The 24196-nt window shown below is 44.9% G+C and overlaps 1 protein-coding gene and 2 long non-coding RNA genes across 6 annotated transcripts in view; 2 read left to right on the forward strand and 1 right to left on the reverse strand.

Annotated features, from left to right (window-relative positions):
• LOC135401300 (p53 and DNA damage-regulated protein 1-like) overlaps positions 1–24196 on the forward strand; it is a 189210-nt gene that overhangs the window by 108497 nt on the left and 56517 nt on the right. For 2 of the 4 annotated variants that reach the window (XM_064633614.1, XM_064633616.1), the window contains 2 exons: positions 2210–2338; positions 19932–19992. The gene's annotated coding sequence lies outside the window, so the exon portion shown is untranslated. The remainder of the gene's footprint in view (positions 1–2209; positions 2339–19931; positions 19993–24196) is intronic. The other 2 variants (XM_064633617.1, XM_064633619.1) reach the window with 1 other exon arrangement.
• On the reverse strand, positions 11126–13009 carry LOC135399957 (uncharacterized). Its single transcript, XR_010424465.1, has 3 exons — positions 12630–13009; positions 12206–12321; positions 11126–11639 (listed from the first exon to the last, which is right to left on the reverse strand). It is a non-coding gene; the product is annotated as an uncharacterized LOC135399957 (long non-coding RNA).
• Positions 12637–14210, forward strand: LOC135399956 (uncharacterized). The gene is made up of 3 exons (XR_010424464.1): positions 12637–13153; positions 13628–13718; positions 14141–14210. It is a non-coding gene; the product is annotated as an uncharacterized LOC135399956 (long non-coding RNA).

The following is a 24196-nucleotide window of genomic DNA, read 5'->3' on the forward strand; positions in this document are numbered from 1 at the left end:
CACTAAAACTGATTTTTTTTTAAATTAATATTTAAAATCTATTTTCTACAGACACAAGTATCCATGCTGTGGGTCAATAGCAATCGCTAAGAACCTTTTACCTATACACACCTTACGGGAGGTCTGTATGTTTGCCACGCTCATAGCACATTTGCTATGAGGGGAAGTGATATTCTATTTAAAAGAAACTGTTTTTATATAAATGGTTTATAAAAAAAGCTATGAGAGCAGCATAGATGGCGTTTTTGCACTTCATTAAAACGGCCTATAGCAAACATCCTCCCAGGAGAGTATATATAACCACCAGATAACTAATTACCCCAAATTCATTAATTAGCTCTTTAATTAGGGACTTTCTTGCAAAAGTGAGATAGCAGAATGTGAGACCGTCCTCGTTGAAAGTTTTTCAATTAAAACAAAAATCCTGAAGCCAGCACGTACGTTCAAATATCCATCGCCGAATTTCGCTATGCAAGTGAGCTGAAACCGCGCGCCTCAGGAGCGCAACTACTCCAATCATCTCCATCCCTTCAAAGCACGTGACCCTCTGACGTCGAATGAGCGCAGCCCTGCCTGCGCTTCTGATGCGCGCAGTTTCGGTTTCGGTTCATTTGCATACTCGGGGATTGAGCGAATGCAGCGACATCTGTTGTACGTATGCGATTATGCATGAAGCGATGGTATACAGTAAGAGGTTTTCCTTGCTCGCACACACAACAGCTTTAGCTACATTCCCTTAATTCCTCCTTTTGGCTACGTTCCCGGGTATGAGCGCTTGCTTAATATTTTGTAGAAAGCACACATGGACATTTTACACTTTGGAGAGTACCCTTATTGATGGTTCTGGCATTAAAATGTGATGAAGAGGCCTTTAAGGTCACTGAAATGGTTGGCTGTTGGTATAGGACGTGCACGAGTTTCCATTTATCGTTTGCAAAGGCTAAGTCTATATGCACGATCCATGTCTTCCTGTATTTCTGTTGCCGGTCGCTTAGCATAGTACATACTGTTACGTACTTCTTCGTCGTTTTACGGCCGGGTATGAGATGCAGTAAGAGATTAAGTAAGCAAGCGCTCGTATATGCCCGATGTGTCCACATCGTCGTTTTTCGGCACGTGGCTGCTGGCGAGATACACCGCTTATCCATAGCCCCGCATGTAAATATGTACCTACATATCCTTATATTTAATTCGCCTCTCTTTTTGTCATTCGAACCAACTCAACCAGCACATGTACCTTACACTTTAGTTTGCACGGTACCTCGCTTGCAAACCACGCTAAACTCGCTACCCACCCTGATTTCACTCTGGAGACTTGCCCTATATGAACAATACATATAAGTACTAAGTGAATCGCATCTGCGAACGCTTGTTGACGTACAGCAGCAATCGCTCATTGTTAGTGGCACACAATGCGCCTAATCCATATCGTGCAACGCCGACGCTACCAGACGGGGCGTCATTATACGTAGAAATCAGGGTCGTATGTAAGGCGTACGACCTTTTCCCTGGAAATTACCCGAATTTTATATGGTGAACGCTTCGACCTCGATTACGCGGCTGGGTTTCTGCAAACTATATTAATGACGGAACGAGACGCAATTGTGTCGTCTGCTTCGTAGATTGCTGCGGTAGCCGTCGTCTGCTTCGCAGATTGCTGCAGTATAGCTGTCGTCTGCTTCGTAGATTGTTGTGGCAGCATTTGATATAGTGACTACAACGCCTTTTCGATCTTGGAGAAACGCTTCAAGACGAGATCGTGTGTGGTAGCTTCCCGCAGAAAAGAGCTTTAGCTTCCTAGCAAGATTTCAACTTGTCAACTTATGGGAATGAGAAATTGGTTCACACATCCTAGCAGACGGTATGAAAAACTGTGCTCAACACACAACAACTCTTTCTGGAGATTGTGGTACACTGTAAGAAAAATATCCGTAATTTTACTGCATAAGTAACAGCTAAATCTCTTGCCGGCATATGTGCCGTAACATATATACTGCACAAACTCCGTTTGGAGTGCCCAATGCAGAGTTCCGAAGTGTGTTTTCGCAGTTTAATATCTCTTTAATCGAAGTGGCTCTCTTTTCGCTTATGAGAGTTGTACGATGTGTACTTCAAACAAGTTCTTTGTAACAACTACTATATACGGCACATACGCCGGCAACAGAGTTAGCAGTCACTTGTGTGTAAAATTACAGATTTTCTTTTACAGTGTAGAAGCTCAGCGCATACAGGAGACGAATATACAGAAGAGGACAGGACGACCGCTGCAGCAGATGTTGCGAGAGGCACAGAAAGAGCTGTGTACTTTATATTAGTGTGAGGTACGCATCACAATGTGGTGAGTAATCCAACGGTGATCTTTATGTGTACCGGTTAGTCTAGCCTTGACGTTGAAACTTAAATTATGAAACATATAGCTATGCGGGATTCGAAGAGTGAGGAGAGTAAAACAAAACAAAATGGTAAATGAAGATTAAGTAATAATAGGTGGGTAGGGCCACATTTCTGTGACTACATGCTGCACGCGCCGCAGGGTATAGGACTGTGGATAATTTCGACGGGATCCGGAAAAAACGTCCCCGGAGAAATCGTCTCCGGTGGGAACCTAGGTTAGAACCGGGTCCTAGGTTAGTTTTCAGAGGTTAGGTTAGTTTAGGCTTGTTTTTGACAGTTCATCATGCGGTTGAGAGGGCTACCCACAGCTGGGTAGGCGCCGCGAAAACTACTTTTCTTGATACTTTTCTTGCGGGGACGATCTCTCCGGGGGTCATTTTTTCCGGGGGACATTTTCTCCGGGGACGATTTTTCCTACACCCAATTTCGACCACCTGGGCATCTTTGAAAACGATTATTACCTTCGAGCTGTACACAAACGGCATTTGGGTATATAAGGCCACTTGAAGGTTGCCGCTAGTGCTCGTCTGGTACGTATAGCGAATGGAGGGGTGTATTGATAAGGGATTTACTAGGTACCCCTATGCGCTAGACGTTTCGGTATACAGTGTGTGCTGCTTGGGATCCCTGCTTCGAGTGATGGTATATCTCTTACGACATCAGTGTTTTCTTTTAGGAAAGAGGTAGAGCATGCACACATAGCGGTCATTGGTTGGAATAGAGTGTATAGGTTAAAATAGGCTGTACATCTCGTGGCAGACAACGGCAAGCAGTCCCATCATCATCACCACCATAACCTAGACTGTACATCTAATAGAACGACTGCGAAAGAGAGTGAGAGAGAGACAAAAAGAAACAAAAAAGGAATAAGTGTCTGCAACGTTGCGCCTTCGGAGCAACAGAAGACGTGAGGCGAGATTTCAGTACATACCAAGAGAAAAAAAAAATCAAATTCTACACACAGTCAAAACCAAATATATATTTTAAAAAAACACGACTTTTCGGTTAATGGTGTCTCACACTCGAAAAGTGAGTGAGAAGAATGTAAGAATGCATAATTGCACGAAACGATTTGCTCAGTGGCCCTTTATGGATGAAAAACGGTGCCACCACCTAGTGCAGAAAAAAATAAAAAATAAAAATAAAAAAAGTACTAAGGAAGCAGGAGTGCTGCCAGGGAGCTTCCTTGTAGTGAAATCCAACCGGAAATTACTTGTGAACCGGGCTGAGCCGTGAAGGAGGTCCCCACAAAGAAAAAAAAACGGGCGGCTATGAAAGTGAAACAACACTCGCGCCCACGGGTGGACGACGGAGTCACAAACGCGGGCGGGTACCCACCACACACACACACTCACTCTCTCTCTGCCCCGAAGAAGAAGAAGGCACGCATGCATGAAGAAAAAATATGCTTCCTCGGCCTTGTGCGCAACAAAGATTCTCCTTTGCGCAGTCACTCCCTTCTTCTTTGTTCTGTCTCTTTTTCACTTTTTTATAGTGCAGTGTGGGTTCTTCTTCTGCATTGCGGTTGAGTCGCCCATATACTTGATTTTGTTTGCACCGAAAGAAGTATTATGGAAGGAAGAGAGCTGCGTTCGTCGTCTTTCTCGTCTTCTTTCTCTCTCAGTTTTTATTTTTTTTTTATTTTCTTGATGCCCACCAACCAAACGACCATCCTGCAAATCCTCGCTTTCGAGTTTACATTACACAGGCGAGGGCTGTTGTTTACCTACGGCCTCCTCTTTGCACAGCGCAGGTCAATTACTATGGCGGCGGCAAGTGTAGCCCGCGAATTGAGCAATTTTGCAACTCGGGAATATGTCAATGACGGGACCTCTTTCTATATAGTCTGCAGGAACTAAGAGAGGTCAAGGTGTTCCTTCTATATACTACTCGACTTATACGACTCGACGCATATAATGCATAGCGCAAATAATGTGGAAGAAAGCGGTTTCTCTTTCGCAGCAAAAAAAATAAAATAAAATAAAAGCTGGAGCCACGAAATGGACGGTAAAAGGAGTGCGAAGACCAAAACCGCAAAGCAAACACTTCATCCTTCCTCTGCCCTGACCGAACATATAAAGAATCGAAGAAAGGCGCAACACATTACAGACACACATCCAGCTTGTCGTATGCTGGTCCCCGGAGCATCCTTCTATATCCCACCCGCATAACAATTAGGCGCTGTAGACCGCCGTCGCCGTAACACCCTTCCTCTCACTGCCATTAGGGAACCCTCATCTGGCATCGAAATCACGTGCCACGCTGTGACGCAAGGCAGGGACGATACCAGCGTTTTATTACTAAAAGAAGAAGAAAAGAAAAAAGAGAGAATCGTTTCGTTCCTTCTTTTGCTTTTTATCTACAGCCATATAGTGGAGCTGGCGGGGTGTCCTCCAAATCTGTTTGCCAGAGAAGTTTTGTATCCACCGGATGCTTTGCCTCCCAGTGAGGCAAACAGGTCTTCTTCTTCTTGCAGCTCTTGGAGCTCATGCAGTGTTTAAGAGCTCACGGCAAACCTGTGAGGGATGAGTATAGAAAGGAGCCACTATTTTCATGGATGAAGCCCAAAGATGTTATCTGCAACCCTGTTCGTCAAGTGGAGAAGCCACCTTGCCGGGCACCGTGGGGCGTCTTGTAGGGGACTCAGAGCTTGCTAGGTGGTTGTGGCGGCGCCCAAACGTGCCACATGTATAGTTGTATCACGGTTGAGAGACCGCGGTTGTATCGAGCACCTCAGCTGTTATGTCGAAAAAAAAGACTTCCGAGGAAATAGCTCCGTACGATTCCTTTCCTATATATCTTGTTGCGTGTGGCAAGGCAAGCGATGTTTTGCGCGCCAGGCACAGACTTCTTTCTTTTTTTTTTTTATGTCAGAATCTCACCGGAACCTTGAAAAAACAACCTGCGCAATATTTTCTTCTTATTCGACGAACGTGCACTTACCAGCGGCATGGTCGAGCGCGTTAAGGCGTCCCGCTCGTCGGTGATAGCCAAGGTCGTGCTGAAGACTGGGAGGTAGTGGGTTCGAATCCTATACCACCGGCTGTGCTGTCTGAGGTTTTCCCTGGGTTTTCCGAAGACTTTCCAGGCGAATGTCGGCACAGTTCCCCCTGAACTCGGCCCAGGACGCCTACTAACCCCATGTCCCCCACTCCTTCCTGCTGCCCTCTATCCATCTGTACGCCTCTTATAGCCGCAGTTGCTTCGCGGTGCTAACATGGAATTTAAAAAAAAACGTGTACTTACCACGTTGCCTTTTATTTGATATTATTTTATATCGCCCACGTCGACATAAATTGCAGACGGCAGTTAAAGAAAAAGTCAGCGAGCTCCGGTGACTTGACTCGAACCCGCGCACCTCTCTGATACACCCTGCACTTGCTCGCAGTTTTCCCTGGTTTTCCGACAGATTAACTCCAGACGAATGTCGGCACTGTTCTCCCTGAAGTCGGCCTAGGACGCGCATACCAGCCGCACCCCCTGTCCCCCCATCCTTACTGCTATCCTCGCTCCATCTGTCCACGTTTGTACGCCGCTCGTACCCACGGTTTCTTCGCGGAACTAGCACGGGGAACTAAAAAAAAAAAGGAAGCTGCACTTGTATACTGTACCTCTCTGTTCCTGCCGCAAAAGCTGCAGGAGTCTGTTCAACAATAAGCGCGCATCATCACGCTTCAGGCATGTATGACATCACTTGTGTGCGAGCGATGCGAACGACGCTATGGTTTTTACCCCGTCCAAAAATGCAAACTTGACATTTAAAAAACATCAACTCGATTACCTTGTGCTCTCTATACGCCGGCCAGCACGTCTAAACGTGACTGCTTTCATTCATCTCAACATCAAAGCGTCTATTTCCTAAGAAACGTTACGAAACGTTAGGGAGTCTCGCGACGTAAACACCCAATTATTAATTATTATTATTATTATTAAACGTTAGGGAAAAAGAAAACAAAAAGAAAGAGAGGGAGAGAGAAATCACGTTTTGTGTGTCATAAAAGTGTGTATGTTATCTGACGCGACGAAAAGACATTTCAAGTATACACTAAAAGATTTTTGCATCACCCCATTTTCCACATCCACAGGGTAAAAGGTAACAAGGCGCTGGACATTCCAAACTCACGCAACACGACACGTCAGACCACATTCTGTCGTCACCTGACACCTCGAGGTTGGACGCAACTTTATCAGGGTTGCCTTTCCGAATCCGATCATGGATAAGAACACCACGATGTAGATTGATCAAAAAAAAGAAGCGAGAGAAAGTGTGCAATTAACAAAAACGCAAACGTACAACAGACATATCCCATCATCCGCCTCCTCCTCCTCCTCTTTGACGGGCCAACGATTTCAGCCGCCAAGGGCATGAATCAAATATTTAGGTTACGACAGACAACGCGACTCTTGTAGGAATGGCGTACGGTACGCGTAAGTGATTTGCTAACGGAGTCCCCTCTCATCATGCACTTATACATGACGCAATAACTGGCTTCATCTCGAAGATGAATTCGAAACCTTGAATACGGTATTACCGCGGTTGCAAATCCCTTACAGAATTTCATCCCTCGCCAGTAGGACGGGATCCGGACTGAGCCAATGCCCTCCTGCAAAGCGCTAGTGTATGAATTGCACGCGTGACATTGGCTCTCCCAACCTCGAGAGTTGGCATTCGCACGTCAGCAGAAACCTGTGCCAACTATTTGTGCCTCGGTCATTGAGCGAAAACAACCTGCAGTTGCGAAAGTTCTAATAATGATGTAGCGCGCGGAGTGCAACGAGACATTTTTCACGCCGCCTTTTATCTGTCACGGTTCTCGCGTCTGCGACGGACCACACGCGCAAAAAAAAAAAAAAAAAGAAAGGGTTTGATTCATCGACACTGCGTGGCGCTAGAGTTTCGAAACCGGTGCGTTCATCATACGGAAAGATTGTGGCATTGGCGGTCAAGGCTTGTGTTCGCGAATATCACCGAAATGCTAGTTTGCATTTGAAGGGCACGAATATAGGAATACTGCGTAGGCGAAGACAGGGGATGTTAAATGTGTATTTTATGCATAGGGTTTCTTGCCACGGTTACTGCCTTTCGCAATGTTTTGATGCGAACGTAAACAAGGGCGGACGATGTACGTAGGTGGCAGGAGGGTTGTTTATGAGGCAGTTCCTCTGGCAACAATGTCACTACATCATCCTGTTAAGACGGCAATACGCGCCCATTTGTTCACCGCTCCAGTCTTCGAAGCGGGAAGAGAGCTACCCTGGCAGCGCCTAGCAGAAAACTACACCTTAATAACGAGGGTCACTTTGTAAATAGATAACCAGAACTTCGTCCGCCGTTATTTCTACTAAGCACCACCAGTGTCCGCAGGGTTGGTTTCGGAATGGCATTTAAATTAACTCTGATACGAGCTGTACGCTGTGGCTCTGTGTGTCATCAGTTTTGTTTTTTAATTATTCCTTTCGATGGCTGCGTGGAAGCGATTTTATACATTGACTTGCGAGCAACACGTTGTGGGGAAAGCGTGAAAGTGGGACGGAGTCTCTTATCCATGCCATGAAGAGTGCTAAGAGTGTGGGCATTCGATTCTTTTTTTTTTTTTTTATCCCGTGCAACTGTGGCTATGAGCGCCGTACAGACGTCGATAGATGGAGAAAGGACAGCAGGAAGGAGTGGGGAACAGGGGGTTAGTACGCGTCCTGGGCCGACTTCGGGGGGAACTGTGCCGACATTCGTCTGGAAAGTCTTCGGGAAACTCAGGGAAAACCTCAGACAGCACAGCCGGTGACAGGAGTGGACATTCGAAAAATCTGTTTATGGAAGTAGCCGAATTTGTCGTGTGACAAATTCAACTTCTCCCCTCACCTTTTTTATTTTTTTCGCCAACATCAACATCAACAACACTACATGGACGCCTCAGACGACGGATTGAATTGAATTGCTCTTGTTCGTCAACAGCACTTGTGCAACAGTCAGTGGACAAGAGACGAGTCGTCTGTATTGCGTTTTAGGCGTGGCCACGCCCAGGCCTTTTATGGTCTGCGGAGTATAGTAACCCATTCAATTTTCTTTCCAGCTTTCTCCCCAGGTTGTGGCAGAAACAAAAAATCAACTTTTATTTGAAATTGACCAGTTGATCCCAAGAGAAAAGGCCCTTCCCGGTTTCCCTCAAATAAATTACCCTGCGACATGAAATTCCTTTGAATGAAGAACACCTCTTTTTACATTAGCGATCGCTCAGATGAGATCGAATCGTGACAACTGGTAGATCTCCACGTAGGCCGACATCTTGAATGGTGATTACGCCGCTTTTTTTTTTTCTTTCTTTCTTTCTTTCTTTCTTTCTTTTCTCTGGAATACAAACTCGCATTGCCCAGTGGTTGTAATGTTTATGCGCTCCCTTAATGGGCCCGACTTTCCTGGTTTCTGAGTTGACTCACAGCAGGGAGGCATTTTGCGTCGAATCGGGTGATTCATATCAAAGACGCGTAAAGACATTTAGAAACTGATAACATGGACAAACGCTCCGAGGTTGCTTAGTTTTGACGTTCCGATTGTGTAATACGCCACAAATGGGACTCGGTTCATTTTGAACCCAGATACGGTCAACCGAATTACAGTAATTATGCAGAAACACGGACTGATAGGGCGCAACACGAAAAGAGGAAAATGAGACCGACGGCGTCGCCGTCGGCTGTGACTCAGCATGTCATACAGTGCATGCCTTCTGCTTGAATCTGTGCACGTACCATTCCCCGGCTGTGTGCGATGTCTGGTACAACACCTGACGCAGATGCCAGTGCGCTGCTCACGTTGCGAGGACAGTCTTGAGTGGGACCCCTAACGAACGGATGATCGATAGCTTACAGTTGAAGATGCGGCCCTAGACCGATAGAGCCAGCGCTGCACCCTTTCGTGCGGCAACCGTTACGTTGAAGATCGTCTCTGATTTATCCAGACCTCCAGGTTTGGCGACACCCCATAGCTCTTTGGGGGGGGCTTGCTATTTCAGTTGTAATGACCTGTCGGTAACGATACGTCGAGCTGACCCCCTCCCCCCCCCCCCATCCCCCGCCCCGGTATTTGCAGTTCTGGATAAAGCGCTGTCCTTGAATCTCACCCGTAAACTGTATAACGCAATAAGCTGTCGGTAAAACGACATACTTCGTTTATGACGTCGACCGGAAGAGTTAAGTTCGGCTTCGATACGGCATCCTGAACAGCTGGTTTTACACTGAGTTGCATCGACTGCTAAGAAGACTTTCGTGACTCATGTGTCCTCTGTTTCTACCGAACGATCCATCTTAATTCATTGGCTTGCACGTAAAGTACTCCACTTTTCCCCAGACTATGTATGCATGAGCGAAAATGACCGTGAAGAACGCACGACGACATATGAGTTCCCAAGGGGCCTAAACGAAGGCTGCATTTCTTGTAGAGCTGCTTCGAAGCCGTGCTTCAGTAATATGACCTTGTAATGGTTAGCGATTACCAGGCGATCTACCCACTTATTTCCGTCGAACTTGACACGTTGATCGATCCGCAGTGTACCTAAGCATGAAAGCATTCAGCCTTCTGCGTCCAACAGCCATGCGTCGACTTATTCTTAGTAACAGCAGCATAACCGCAGGTCAACACGTGTTCATCCTCGATGATGCATCTATAAGTGTCCGTCGTTCCGGTGCTGTGTAACTCCACGCAATTTCTTGGTCCCTGGCGTAAGGTGGTAATGCTGAAACTGGCGTGTGGAGTGCTGTTTTTTCCTGTCTCTGTCTCTAATGCGTTTAAATCGTCGGCAGGTTGTTTATTCTTTAACCAGAGAAGTGGTAAGGTCTTACAACCATTCAGATTTAAAGGGGTTGTGTGACAGGGGTTTGCAAAGGGGGTTAATATATGCGATTTATTGCGTAGACGGGCGCTATAAACAGGTATCCGCATCAGGGAAGAGTTCTCACGTGACGAGAGCCTCGGCCGTTCTTATTGGTTCTCGTGAGCACGTGACCTCTCCCACGGTTGCCTCACTCGTAGGGATGCCTGCCGTGATGAACAACAACAACAACAAATAAGTTAATGATAATGAATGGGGAAATTCGCCACTTAAGGTGCGGCCCACTACCCCAAGGCACAATGGGGCCGTGATGAAGTAGCTCGATGAGTTTCGGAATTCGCGGTATCGTTTTTGTACACGTCTTTTCCCACTTTTGCTGTAAAACTCTGAATGAAGGATCACATCGATACGTGCATGTACATCATTTACATTTGTCCCGCGATAACGTGGGCGAAGTGTCTCAACACCTCTGGGAGTGACCTTCACCTCGCATTCGTCGTGGAACCGAATGGGAGTCTTCCGTGGGCAGCGATTAAAATCTGTTAGTAGGTAAAGTCTTAGCGGGGTAAGATGTAGGCGGAGGATTGCTGGAAGATTTCGAATTCTTCTTTTGCATGCGTTAAAAATTTTGTTTCGTAGATTTCTAGCCCTCGCGTAAGCGGGACTACAAAGCAACAAAGCATAGGCGTAGCCTGCTGTGTATTCAGCCATCGTCCAACCTTTCTTCCAAAATAAGACGGGAGAAGTAGAAGAACAACCAGAATTCACCCACCCGTGTGTCTACAGAACGTAGAATCAGCAAGCGATATCATCTGCACTGTTCGACGTTTTGTTTTGCTGGACGAGAACCAAAACCGCGTCTTTATTCCTATAGAGTAGGTAACATCTCATTACGGCCCGAGTCTCATTACGGCCGAAGTCTCATTACGGCCGAAAGTCTCATTACGGCCGAAAATCCTTTAATCCCCAAGTGTCTCGTTACGGCCAAAGTCTCAATACGGCCGAAGGTAGTCTCATTACGGCCGAAGATGTCTCATAACGGCCAAAAAGAAAAAAGAAGCATCCACCATACTAGCTCTGTATATACTGTGTTTTATGCTTCCCAAAATGTGTCCGAGGCGGTGTGCCCCCACGGCTTGTGTCACACACAATGGTTCATGCACACAATATTGCGACAGTGTTTCATGCATCCCTCGTGAAAAATGTTTTTATTGTCATATGTGTCACACGATATTTGTATGTGTTACGCCATTTTCTCTCAGTATTCAAGCAACATCCTACTCGTTGGTTCTGTGAGCAAACTGTATGTGTGTGTGTTCTGAAAAGTACTCCACAAGGGAGCCCACTGGGAGCTCCAGGAGTCACATGACCTATGACCATGATCTTCTCCCCCACTAGCTGCCTTCTACAATTTACGTCCACCTGAAATTTACAAAAAAGTACATAAGCCACTGAACAAAATGACATATGCTCTTGTTTGATGATGACTATAAGACATATGCTGTCAAGCAGACTTTTTTTTTTCATATATTCAAAACATATTCAAGAATTATGGACAACAATGACAATTACGTCATAATAATGCAGCTGCATAGCCAGGAAACTATTTCAGGAGGTGTTTTATGAGGCTTGACATGGGGTGGAGGAGTCCCCCTCGTCAGTGCTTTATCCAGACCCCCCCTAACTTTTTTGCCTGTGCACCCCCTACAGGGGGTGCCCTTGCGATTTCAGCTCCAGATACATCTGTAATGATATGTTAAGCTGTAATGACGTAACTATTCCAACAATTTTTTCCAACACCCTTCTCGTGCTTGGGATTCTGGATAAACCACTACCCCTTGTTCATTTTCGTGGGGCACTACATTAGAGCTTATGCCACTGCACTGATGTCACAATGTTAAAAGTGTGTGTCACTCTGGGCATTCGGAATTCCTCTAAGCGACAATATGTAAATTCAGAATATCCGAAGGGTAAACATCAGATGTTACCTGCAGGCTTCATGCTGAAACGCGTGTACGCAAAACACTTCCGCCGTGGTTGGCGACGCCGTTAGTGTAATCATACACGCAAGACAATTGCGGGCACATGGAGTAGTGGCAGCAACCTGAAAACGATACATTTTCTTGTTACATATGAGTAATCAAAAATATACATTCCCACATGTTTCGTTTTGTCGTTTGTAGGAAGCGCTAGTAAGGGAACAGCACTTGGTTGGTCACATGCAAGCCACAATGCGAAAGGTGCCGATATTTCGATTACGCGATCAAAAATTAAAAGTCTACAACCATGCACACTTCCCCATGCAATTACTTCCCCAGCATCGTGAGACATGACACCCATGACATGACACCATGTATTCACGTATAGTGTAATGTGAAATGATATGCAGGAATGAAAAAGATGCCAACATACCTGTAATCCAGTGTCCCATAAGCTTGATTCGATTTTCTGGCAGCTACCAAGAAGAGCAAATGCACGATTCACAAGTTTCGTTTCGCCATTTTCAAGCAATCCCACGTGACCTCCTTTGGATCAGTGAAAAGTGAAAATTACTCGCGTCATGAACATATATGTTCATCTCAGCGCAAATCACGTTTCGCATGCTATAGAAGGAGGGGGGATCAATACTCTTCCTTTCGTGTTTTGATATCTTGTTGTTTTGCTACTCTCACTTCGGAGTTCGGATGGTGTCTAGCAACGTTGGGTACCTCGTTTCTTGTGTGTGTGATCGAGTGGTTGCTGTTTACGATGTGTTCATATATCGCTTTGTAGTGCTGTAATGTGCAAATTAGCGGACTTTATAGCGGCTCTCTATTTTCCGTCGTTGTCTTTCGAGCAGCGCCTGTTGTTCCGGTAAAAATCGAGCTGAATGAATCGCCACAGCCCCAACGTATATCGCGCAGTGTTGACCAAGACCAAGTCAAGCAGGAATTCTGGTGAGTAATGCTTTCGTAGATTGCCTGTCTTAGTAGTGTGCTGTCCACACATAGTTGGATTCTCATAAGAGTAATTTAAATTAATCAAAACAGCTGAAGTGCCTGTAATAGATGTAACTCGGTATCCGTTCGTAGGTTTGCGCCGTTTCTAGTTGGTTGCGCGTTTAGGAACAACAAATTTATTCGAAGACGATAAGATACCGATAATGCATCACCGTACAGCAGCATTTACTCGTATCATTGTGAGCCATATTTCATTTGTTAAAATTTGTCGTCGTATTTCTTCAAAAATAAAAGCGCAAGTCGGCGTACTTGAATTGATCTCCAAGAACTGCTTACGTCGAACGTCTGCAAATGTTGTACTTATGTGCCTTCGCGCACCATAGTAGGCACAAAGCATATCTGATTAGAATAAATACTTCAAGAGGAAGTCATTCAAATACATTGTTATTTATAGCTGGTTTTCCATTCCAGGCATGGTATGTGGCTGCACGAAGGATTCCGGAAAAGAAAAACAACAACATGGCTAATAGGATGTTGCTGCCCAGGGAGTCCTGGCGAAGAGGTGAGCTGTTAAGATCATCATAAGGTTCTGTTGTGAAGTGAGAAATTTTGTAGTAGTGCACGAATGTTAATTCGTGCACTACTTTTATAAAAAAGAAACCAGAAATGGAAAGTTATGCATGCATCATTTCATGAATTGTAATGTATTACTATTTGATATTCACATGTTTCCATTAAGGGAATGAACTACTGAACCTATATTCATATCATGGTCATGCTCTGTGTTTACCGGGAAGTCACATTTTTAAGGCTTGTCATTCTTTTGTCTAAATGAATATTTATGTTAACCTTGTATGAAATAGCAGACACGTATCAACACGTGTGCAGCTTGTGCACATTAAAATGAGCCATGTAGAGACAAATGCTTGTTGTTTTTTTTTTTAATATTCTAGCCTATTCATGGTTGCTCATCGCTTCTTGCAGGTTTACTCATTCCAGAAGCAAGAATTGTATCATTGTAAGGCGAATGGAAATAAACTGACATCGACTGAGATAGGTGCTCTGTCATGGCCAATGACTGTCGGATGGCTCCAAAAGCGTCACAACAAAGCCAATATTCATCTAGCTCTCTACAAGTAGCTAACTCTACATAGTAGCCTGCTTCACAGCCTACAATAGCTTGTGGGAGTACACATTACACAATATGTTGCATTGTGCTGTGGTATGATAACATACCGTTTGTCTCGCAATATGTGTATATAAATATGATAAGGGCCCTAAGGGCACAGTGCATGGCTTATACCCTGCTGAATATATATCCATACCTGGCTGCGACATTGCATATCAATGCAGGTTACAATACACATTTTGACATTTGGCCGTTATGAGACATCTTCGGCCGTAATGAGACTGCCTTCGGCCGTATTGAGACTTTGGCCGTAATGAGACACTTGGGGATTAAAGGATTATCGGCCGTATTGAGACTTTCGGCCGTATTGAGACATCGGCCGTAATGAGACTTCGGCCGTAATGAGATACAATCATAGAGTATAGAGTGATGAAATCATCTTTAGTCGCTCCCCCTCACCTATGTTTATTATATGCCTTCTTGCCCACATGCCCTCTATGTCGCTGCAGAAGCAAGATCCAGAGAAGATACTTTTTTAACTTTGCGGAGATGAACTAGAGCGGAAAGACCGTTAAGAGGAACCACCATTATGCAGCGTCACAAAAGGGCATTATGTGCAGGAACGGTCCCATTTGCCTTTTTTTTTTACTTTTCTGTACCAGTGAACGCTGCTTTCTTTTTTCTGCTCCGTTTTTGTCAGCGGGCTCAGTGAATACATTTCTGTTACAGGTGTGGCGAAACCCACCCAAAATGAAAAGAAAAGAAAGAGGCGTGATAACAGATAAAGATATGAACGCTCCGAGGCTCCCGTTAATTGTTTGTTATTTTATAGTATTGTTTCGTATGCTCGTGAAACTGTATCGTACATTTCCAAGCTTCGGAGCCGAACGACTGCGACTGTGCGTGTTCGTAACTGAAACGCACTCTGTAAGCGTGGCTGCGCATAAACAGGTGACTACTTCCATCACCGTGGCATGTAACAAACGGAATTATGCTGCGGGAACGCTCGGCGTGCGCTGTGGCATACGATGCTGGATTCATCGCGAAGGATTTTGTACTCAACGGTGATCTCATTTGCGGGAATGGAGTCACAAGCGTTCTTTTGAAGCGTGGCTTGTGATGTTGACTCTGGCGCTACGTGTCAAGCAGCATATATATATGTGGCTGGTACAGAAAAGGTTGATGTGCTCGATAGGATAGCGCGACCCGCCTAATGACGCGTTAGTGTCAATGAGTGTAACTTTCAGTGAGCAGACGTGGAACGTGGTTTTGTTGCCCCTGGAGACGTTTTAGCTGCGCAGCTGTAACAATTCGTCTGCCCTGTTATGATGCATATCCGTGCATATCTGGAGTCTATAGATACCGTATTTTCCTATGTATAACGCGCGTGTTATACAGTAAATAAGTGATCTGAAGTAGGTAATGCAGACTTCGTGCCACTCTGTTGCTTTTTACGGTCAACTGTATGCCAGATCAGTAGGGCTACCGATGATCGACTATACCTAAGGTTGAAACGATCAAAATTTAAGACAAAGGTCTTTATCTCGCACGATCTTTATCATGTCCGCACAATCGGGGCTTCCCGTGTGATAAATCCAATATAGCAAACATACGAACTTCCTCTCTGAAACATCTTATGTTGTCTTCATTATCTAGTTGTTCCTTTCTACTAGGTACTTTCAATTCGACCTCTTTCTACGTCTGCAAATTTACGTTATTCTGAACATTTACTTGGTTGACACGAAATTTCATGTCATTTTAATAAGTTATTAATAGTGTCAGAGTAATTGATTACGTTGCATTCATACCTTGTAAATTACTTCTAAAATGTAATTAAGTTACATTACTCATTATCGCAATTGAAATGTAATGAAATTACATTACAGTTACTACGAAAAAGTAATGACATTACAAAGTCATTACTGTGGGTTTAATCGTAACGATATTGAGGATGTGTAAATTCATTGTCAGACAACACTACGTTGTAAAAACAATACATATTTTATTCTGCGTCGATTGCGTGCGTCACCGTTCATATAGTGGGCGTTGGAATTCTTTTAACTCGCCAGTCGGCAACTCTCTTTCTGCCAAATGCCAACACAGAACACACACTCGATTCTTTTGTAAAACGTAATGAGTAATGTCATTAAAATTACTGCCCAAATGTAATTAAATTACATTACAAATTACCTAACGTCAAAGTAATGCATTACATTACAAATTACCAGAAAAAGTAATTCATTACAGTAATGACATTGCTACCCAGGTGTGGTTGCGTTAAGTGTCACAAAGTAAATTCTACGCTCTGCGCGAACCTGGCGTGTCTTCTCCGACGGAGAAGACCCCCTTAAATTTTGTAACAAAATTATTCCCTTATTTTTTTTTCTTTTTCATCTCCATCATCCTTGTGAAGGAAGGGGACGCCCTTATCCTATCTGTCTCGCATCGGCTGCCTACGCGCTGACCCCCATGCAAAAAATGAAAGCGTGCCACGCTGATAACGAATTCATTGTGAACGAGGCCCGCAACTTGCTAACAAATCAGCCACAGTGGAAGTTTCATATCATGCCCTGGGGGGCTTCCGTGACTTTCGCTGAGGTACGCGCGTTTCATCTTATGACGGTTGCCTATTTATTTGACGGCCTCTGCCCTTCTGTATACATACATGGCGGAGGTTACGGCAGGGGTCACGTGCCGCCCTTTCGCCGGAAGTGCCTGGTTGACCTTCTTCGGGAAATTTGAGTTTCCGGCGGCCTGCGCTAGGGATGTGTTTTCTTCCATTACCTCGTCGGTGGCGGCCGCTCACAGTAGAACAGGTGACGCTCATTGAATGTCATCTGGGGCTTCGGGGGTTTCCACGCCCTGAAATGTCCGCCTTGCATGGTGGCGATAAAATATTTATGCGCCTTTAATATACGGAGCAAAGTAATTGGCTGCAATTAGTTCAACAACAAATAAATCGTGACTATGAGCTGGGGTTATTCACCGCTGGAGAGCAGTTCACTACCCCATTACACCCAAAACATTAGGTGTGAGATATGAAAATGAAGTTAAAGTTATGTGCAATGACCTCCACTGGCTGCGCTGCGCTACGTCACAAAAAGGAAGGTGAAGAAAATGCATGTTTTAGGTATAAGTTGACCACTACTGATACTTGCGATCGATGCACTTCACTTAATATTGCTATCCCTGATGAAATGCGGTCCACTGCACGAAGCCTTATACGATAAAAAAAAAAAACACACTAGTAGTCGCAATATTTTTATCTTTATTAACACTACAGCTGCGAGTGTTAATAACCTGCCCAAGCTGTTATCATCATGGAGATAAATGCTGGAACAGGAGAGCCTGATTTCTTCGTTCAAGCTTTCTCAGCAACGAACATTGCAGAAAAGAAAATGGAAAGAGCAGAAAAAGAATACGCCAGCCACAGCGCACTCTCCACACGTGCTACGGCGAGCTCTCGCTAGAGGGATAACACGGTAATAATAATAATTGGGAGCTGATTTACACGTCTTTCCTCCTCACACAGTTTCGCAAATCGGTTTGCACCTGCGTGTCACAATTGATTGGGGGGGGGGGGAGGTTCGGATATGTGAAGTACAATCACCGAGCTAGTCTTTTATTAGTTTGGACAATTATTCTCAAGGCTTCCGAATCAGACGGGCATAGTTGCGGTCTGCACAGATTCCTAATTGGAAGTCTTAGTTATTCTTGGAAAAGGGTGCTGCACAATCCAATCAGAGAATCGATAAACTTCCCCGTACGGATGAATGGGCACGCGCGGCTCGTGACCAGTGTGGTTTACCCAGAATCACAAGCACGGGAGGGTGTGGGGAGTTGCAAAAAAATTGGTGCGAGGGTCATTATTACACTTACGTGGTAAGAACTTGCCGGCATGTGTCTAAAGGTGAAATAACAGAGATCCCCCTGTTGGGGGTGTGGAGGAAAGAAATGATGGCGGTGTCGCGGAACATTCGGGGATGGCTTCTGCTAATTTATTCCGTGTCAGCGCCGCGTAGCAACTGTGGCTATGAGAGGCGTACAGACGTGGACAGATGGAGAGGGGACAGCAGGAAGGAGTGGGGGGGGGCGTTAGTATGCGTCCTGGGCCGACTTCAGGGGGACCTGCACCGACATTCGTCTGGAATGTCGATCTGGTGGAAAACCCAGGGAGAATCCCAGACAGCGCAGCCGGTGCAGGGGTTCGAAACCCAGGTCACCACCACATGGAAATCGATCATCCTAACCACTCTGCCACGGGAGCTGGTTTCTTGTTTTTGTTTTTTTCCTTTTCTTCTTTTTTCTTGTTCTTGTTTCAAGAACATTTTATTTCACGCTGTTACAGTTCAAGACGTAGATGTCGTTTACAATGCAAGATGCGGTAAGTGATTAATGTGATTATGTGGTTTCTGCTAATGACAACAACAACAACAACAACAAATAAATTAATGAGAATGAATGGGGAAATTCGCCACGTAAGGTGCGCCCGACTACCCCAAGGCATAATGGGGCAGGATGAGGTATGTCCTGATGATGAGGTGATGAACGATGCTAAATAGGGTCGATAACAACGACAACGACAAAGATATCGGCAATTTCATAGCTTGCTTCCCGAACTATCATGAGGCAATGTACAACTTGTGTATGCGCATACGATTTGTATCGTGTTCGACAGAAACACATCACTGGTAATATAACACTGCATCGCGCCTAATCAGCCCAATCTCCCAACATGAAATGGAGTCATTTACCTCCGCAGTCCCGCATAACAAGAATAGCAGGATATCCTTGTTTCGGCAACCGTGGCAAAAAAAAAAAGAAGAAAAAAACGAAAGCAAAAACTCCACTACATTAACGACTACTTCGTATGCCGCGTGCCACTACATACACCTAGTACGCGTTCCGACGTCCGTATAACATCAATGGTTTAGCGCACTTATACCTTCATTCCGTTGGGAACCATTACGACAGACGAGAGTGTATCGAACATTAATGCGTGCTGGCTTTGCACGATCGATTCCTCTCGGAGCGATCGAACGATTTATGCCGGGGTTCCGTCGATGGGCAGCCGTTCGTATCATCGTAGAAATGTCGCTTTGTAAGTGAAGCTGATGATCTCCAGGTCGGACTGAAACCGAGTGAAAGAAATAAAAATAAAAAAAAGAAAGAAAGAGAAGAGAAAGAAAGCTTTCCTTTGGAGCAAAGCGAGCGGCCGTTGAACCCGAGTATGGGCGCAGAATTGGGTCAATCGGTGTTTCCTCTGAGATTAGAATTAGTAATGCTTTATACTATTTCTGCTTGCTGTGTGGATGATGATGTTGGCGAATGCGTGGAAGGAGTGGTTTCTCTCTGGCGCTATCCTGAGGGCGATGTGTCCTTCTTTTTCTTTGTGTTTTTTTTTCCTTTCTTTTTTTTATACACCGCTTTATTTGCGAAAACTATGTTTTCGAACTGTCTTGATAGCATGCTTTACGGGGATGTTATTTGATGTCACGATACAACGAAAACGGCGGTTCCTCCCCCCCCCCCCCCCCCCCACACACACACAAAGAAAAAAAGCGAGAAAAAAGAAAGAAATGAAGATAGTTTTGGTTCACTTCAGGTTCACCCTAAAATAAATGTTTTCCCGATGGTTTGTTGCAGGTTCCGGCTTGGTTTAACGCTGTTGATGAAGGCCTATGCACTAAACAAGTGAAACGTATAGGTAAGGACAATCTTTTATTTTTGTTGAAATAACGTCGAAATATCTGAGGAAATATCTATCGACAAAGTACTTACAATTATCTTTTTCTTTTCTTCTTTTTTCGTTTCGGTTTCACGACACGAAGGAAGGGGCTGAACGACCACCCCTTCCATACCAACACCCTTGTCGCTTACCTGATCTTCGCCGTGCTATTGTAATGTCCTCGCTTACCGGAAACCAGTGTCCAATAACGGCGTTCGTTTTTCTTTCCTTTCTTCTCTCTTTTTTTTTTTTTTTTGCTTTTCTATATTTTGACGCCGCTCTCCGCACGTATCCAGTGTCTTGTTTGCGACCGCATTGTATAGACTTCGAACCTCGACCCTGCACGGCGAGATAGACGGGGGAAAACTGGAGCCGTAGGCGCCGAGAGAGCAGCCCTTCATGCAGATGATACCGTGACACTCAATAGCGCTGGCATCAGGTGCCATTGTTCTACCCCAGGCTGGTTCCCCCCAGAGTCATCGGTGTGATGGACGAGTACAAAAGGTGCATACTGATACGTGAACTGATTGCAGGGTCGATACCACGGCGGAACAACATCAGACGTTTTTCTTCACTTTCTTTTCTGTTTTGTTGGTTTTCGAAAACACCTTTGCTTTCGTCTTTTCTGGATTTTTGCTAGACTTTGGGGAAGAAAGTTTCATGTTGTGAGTATACCGCAAAAGAGCGCCTTCGCTAGGCGCCATTCGGCTCTGCCATCTCTTATATTTTGTCGTGCGACCTCAAGACTCGAGGGGTGTACCTCAAAATAAAGTGATCGAAATCCCTGCTGCAAAATAAACTACTGGTAATAAACGTTATTTCACTATAAAGTGCACAGTCGCACGCGGGAAACTTGGACTAACCTAATAATAGAAATAATAATAATAACTAAGCCTAACGGTCGCTAAAATTTGGCTTTCGTTCGCTAAAACGACTTGGACAGACATCGAAAACCCGTGAATTTGGGTGGTTAAACAGTGATACCGTGTCTTAAAACACGGCATCTACCATCTTACGAAGCAATCGAGCTTTCTCCTTGACTTTCCTTGTTTCGAGAACGGGAATTTCCAGATCGGAAATTTCGCAACCGGGAATATCGAGGTCCACCCGACTCGAGTACTGTCCGACGATTGTCCCATATCAAGGCAGAGAGCTGCCACGCTGATAATGTTGCGGCAGACTGTCAAATTTCAGTAGTCAGAACCCCGGTGTTCGTGTAATTCCAATATATGCCTTGGAGTACTTCGTCACCTGTAAAAGCATTGGGAACCTGCCAGTGCTGGATTTACAGTGGTGCGGGCCCCGGGGCACTGTGCTGTGGGGGCTCCCTCATGTATTCTATGTCTATCCTATGTGTTATTCGGTGTCGATATGCGTGGACAAAGGACAGATTTTTACAAAGTTTCTGTTTCAGGGATGCGTTTCAGGCAAGTGCCCCCCCCCCCCTTATATCTGGCACTGGAACTTGCATCCCAGCTCGATAAACATTTGAAAAATATAGCATCTTAAAAGTCGACGGTATGTCTTATTATAACTTGCCGTCTACCCGAGGGGCGTTAATGGTGAACAATATAAACGACCAATTAAGTATCCCCTGAGAGAGCGCAGACAATTTTTAGCTCCACAACAACAACAACCATTATATTTTGACGATGAAGTGGGGAGGTTTTCTACTCTAGGAGTGGAACACACATTCTACAAATATGCAACATGCGTTTGGAAAACAAAAATTCAGTTAACACACTGCCTATATTTTCTTCATAACAGCGCACCGCACCTCCAAGTATCACTTACATTTCAGTGCTATAAAACTTTACTATACTTTATAAACTTTGATTTATATATTATTTACTTATTTATTGTTATTTATTGTTAGAAACCCAAAGGCCAGAAGGCATATTATACATGGGTGAAGAAAATACAAAAGAAAATTATAACAATTATAAGAATCACTGAATAATCATTGTGAATAATCATAGTCTAGCGTCCAAATTGAAAACACAAAATAAGAAGATGATTATGTGCGCTGCGAAGTAAGGTTGTTTATTTGTTTGTAAGAAGAAAAAAAAAACAAGGAGAAATTCAACTCGTCTACCGACTTGTTCTGCTACTCCTAACAAATTCTCACCCCCCCCCCCCCAAAAAAAAGCTTCTCAGGTGCTCTATTCCCAAGTTGGCTATTCCCTATTCACATGTTCGTTATTCAGAAGTCCACTATCGACATGTTCACTATAGAAGTGAGGTGATGCGCTACTGTCGATTTGAAGGATGAACAACAAATAAATGGTGACTGTGACCTGGGGTGATTCACCACTGGAGAGCAGTACACTACCCCACTACACGCGAAACATTATATGTGCGATGAATTGAAGGATAAATGATCATGGATGGATGCGCAAATGGTTGCAAAAATCGCGGAAAATATTCGAAGTGGAAAGCGAAAGATGGTGATGTTTCAACAACAACGATATGGAAATCTATGTTCTGAGGCTGGAACACAGAAGAAAGGACAAACACGCAAAGCCTAAAGTGCCTAAGAACAATGAACGAAGAAAGAAGGAAGTCAGTGAAAAGGTTAGCCAGCTGCAGGTCCTGCAGCTGGCTAACCTTTTCACTGACTTCCTTCTTTCTTCGTTTCAATAGCAACAACAACAACAACTTTATTTTGTGATAACAGGATTGGGGAGTTTCATCGCCAGGGGGCGATACTCTACCCCATTGCCATTGCTGGCGGTAATGTGGTGAAATGGAATATTATATACTGAGTCTCCACGCAGTGAGGGACGAAGTCCTACGGTGTCCAAAAAGGTCAGAAATGCTTTGAGCGCAGACCAGTGGGCTGGGTTTGGTCATGGACCAAGCAATTTTGACAAAGTGAAGGGGCGAGAGCCCAGCTGATTAAGAGCATATAAGAGTGTGGTTCGGGAAAGTTTGTAGTGTGGGCAGCGGAGAAGGATGTGCTCTCCATCGTCCAGAACACCGCAGCGACGGCATCTGGTAGAGTCAACTTGTCTCAAGCGGTAACGCCACTGAGCTGTAAAAGCCACATTGCGTCGGATACGATGAATTAATGCGGCGTCTGTGATGAGATTTCTTTTTCAATGTACCAGGATATCGCCATGAAAACGAGCTTCAACTGAGGTACGACATTGAAGAAAGGTGCAAGCTAACTGGTACAAATGTCAGCTCCTTCAGTCTGAGGAGAAACGGGACCTCATCCACCACGAGATCTCGACCCTTACCAACCCAAGTACGGGACGTTTCCTGGGTTTTCCTCAGACGCTCTCAGACATATGTCGGCACAGTTCCCTTAGAAGTCGGCCCAGGACGCACATTCCCCCAGGGCGTCAGTCGTGACGTTGCCCACATCTGTGAGGCCGACAACGGCGAGCCCTTTCATCCCCACCACCACCACCACCACCACCACCACCCAGGAGAAACGGGACGACGACACAGTGAGTAGGTGTAGGTGGAGACGGGAATGAAGTGGGTAGGAACGGACTGCCGTCCCATCCCGTTACTCCTCAGAACTCAAGTAGATACTACGTTACTCCTCAGAACTCAAGGGGGGGGGGATATGTTTAATGCTGATAAAAAAAAAAGAAAACAGAAGGGAAAAGTTAGCCATGATGTAGGCTTGCTATTCCCAAAAGCACACCAACTCAAGGAAATACTACGTTACTAAGCAGATACTACGTTACTCCTCAGAACTCAAGAAGATACTACGTTACTCCTCAGAACCCAAGGAGATGCAATACGTTCGTCTCACTCCTACTGACCTCCACTCCGTCCTGCAGCACCCGTTTCGAGAATTAAATTAGAGGAACTAAATTATTGCCGTATTCTCCATAGCTAAAGCTCTCCAACTGGTTTTACACGTATTAAATAGGCTCAAGATACTCATTCAAAATCAGTCGGCTTTATAAACGAAGGACAGACTGAGTCGCTCAGCGATCCCACTCCGTGTGCCGATTTTCACTTCAGGGACATTTTTTTCTGGCTTGTGTTTACCTTTTTATGGTATTTCTTTATCGTCTGTCGAGGACGGTCGGTTCGTTTCAGCCGCAACTTCTATATCAATACGAGCAAGTAAAAAAGAAAATTAAGAAGTCCAAAGGCAGAGAACATCCCTGTAGCCTCAGGGGAGGAGATGCTTCGCCTTGAAATAAGCAACGATCCAGAC

The sequence above is a fragment of the Ornithodoros turicata genome, chromosome 7, assembly GCF_037126465.1.
Source record: "Ornithodoros turicata isolate Travis chromosome 7, ASM3712646v1, whole genome shotgun sequence".
In the NCBI taxonomy this organism is placed as follows: Eukaryota; Metazoa; Arthropoda; class Arachnida; order Ixodida; family Argasidae; genus Ornithodoros; species Ornithodoros turicata.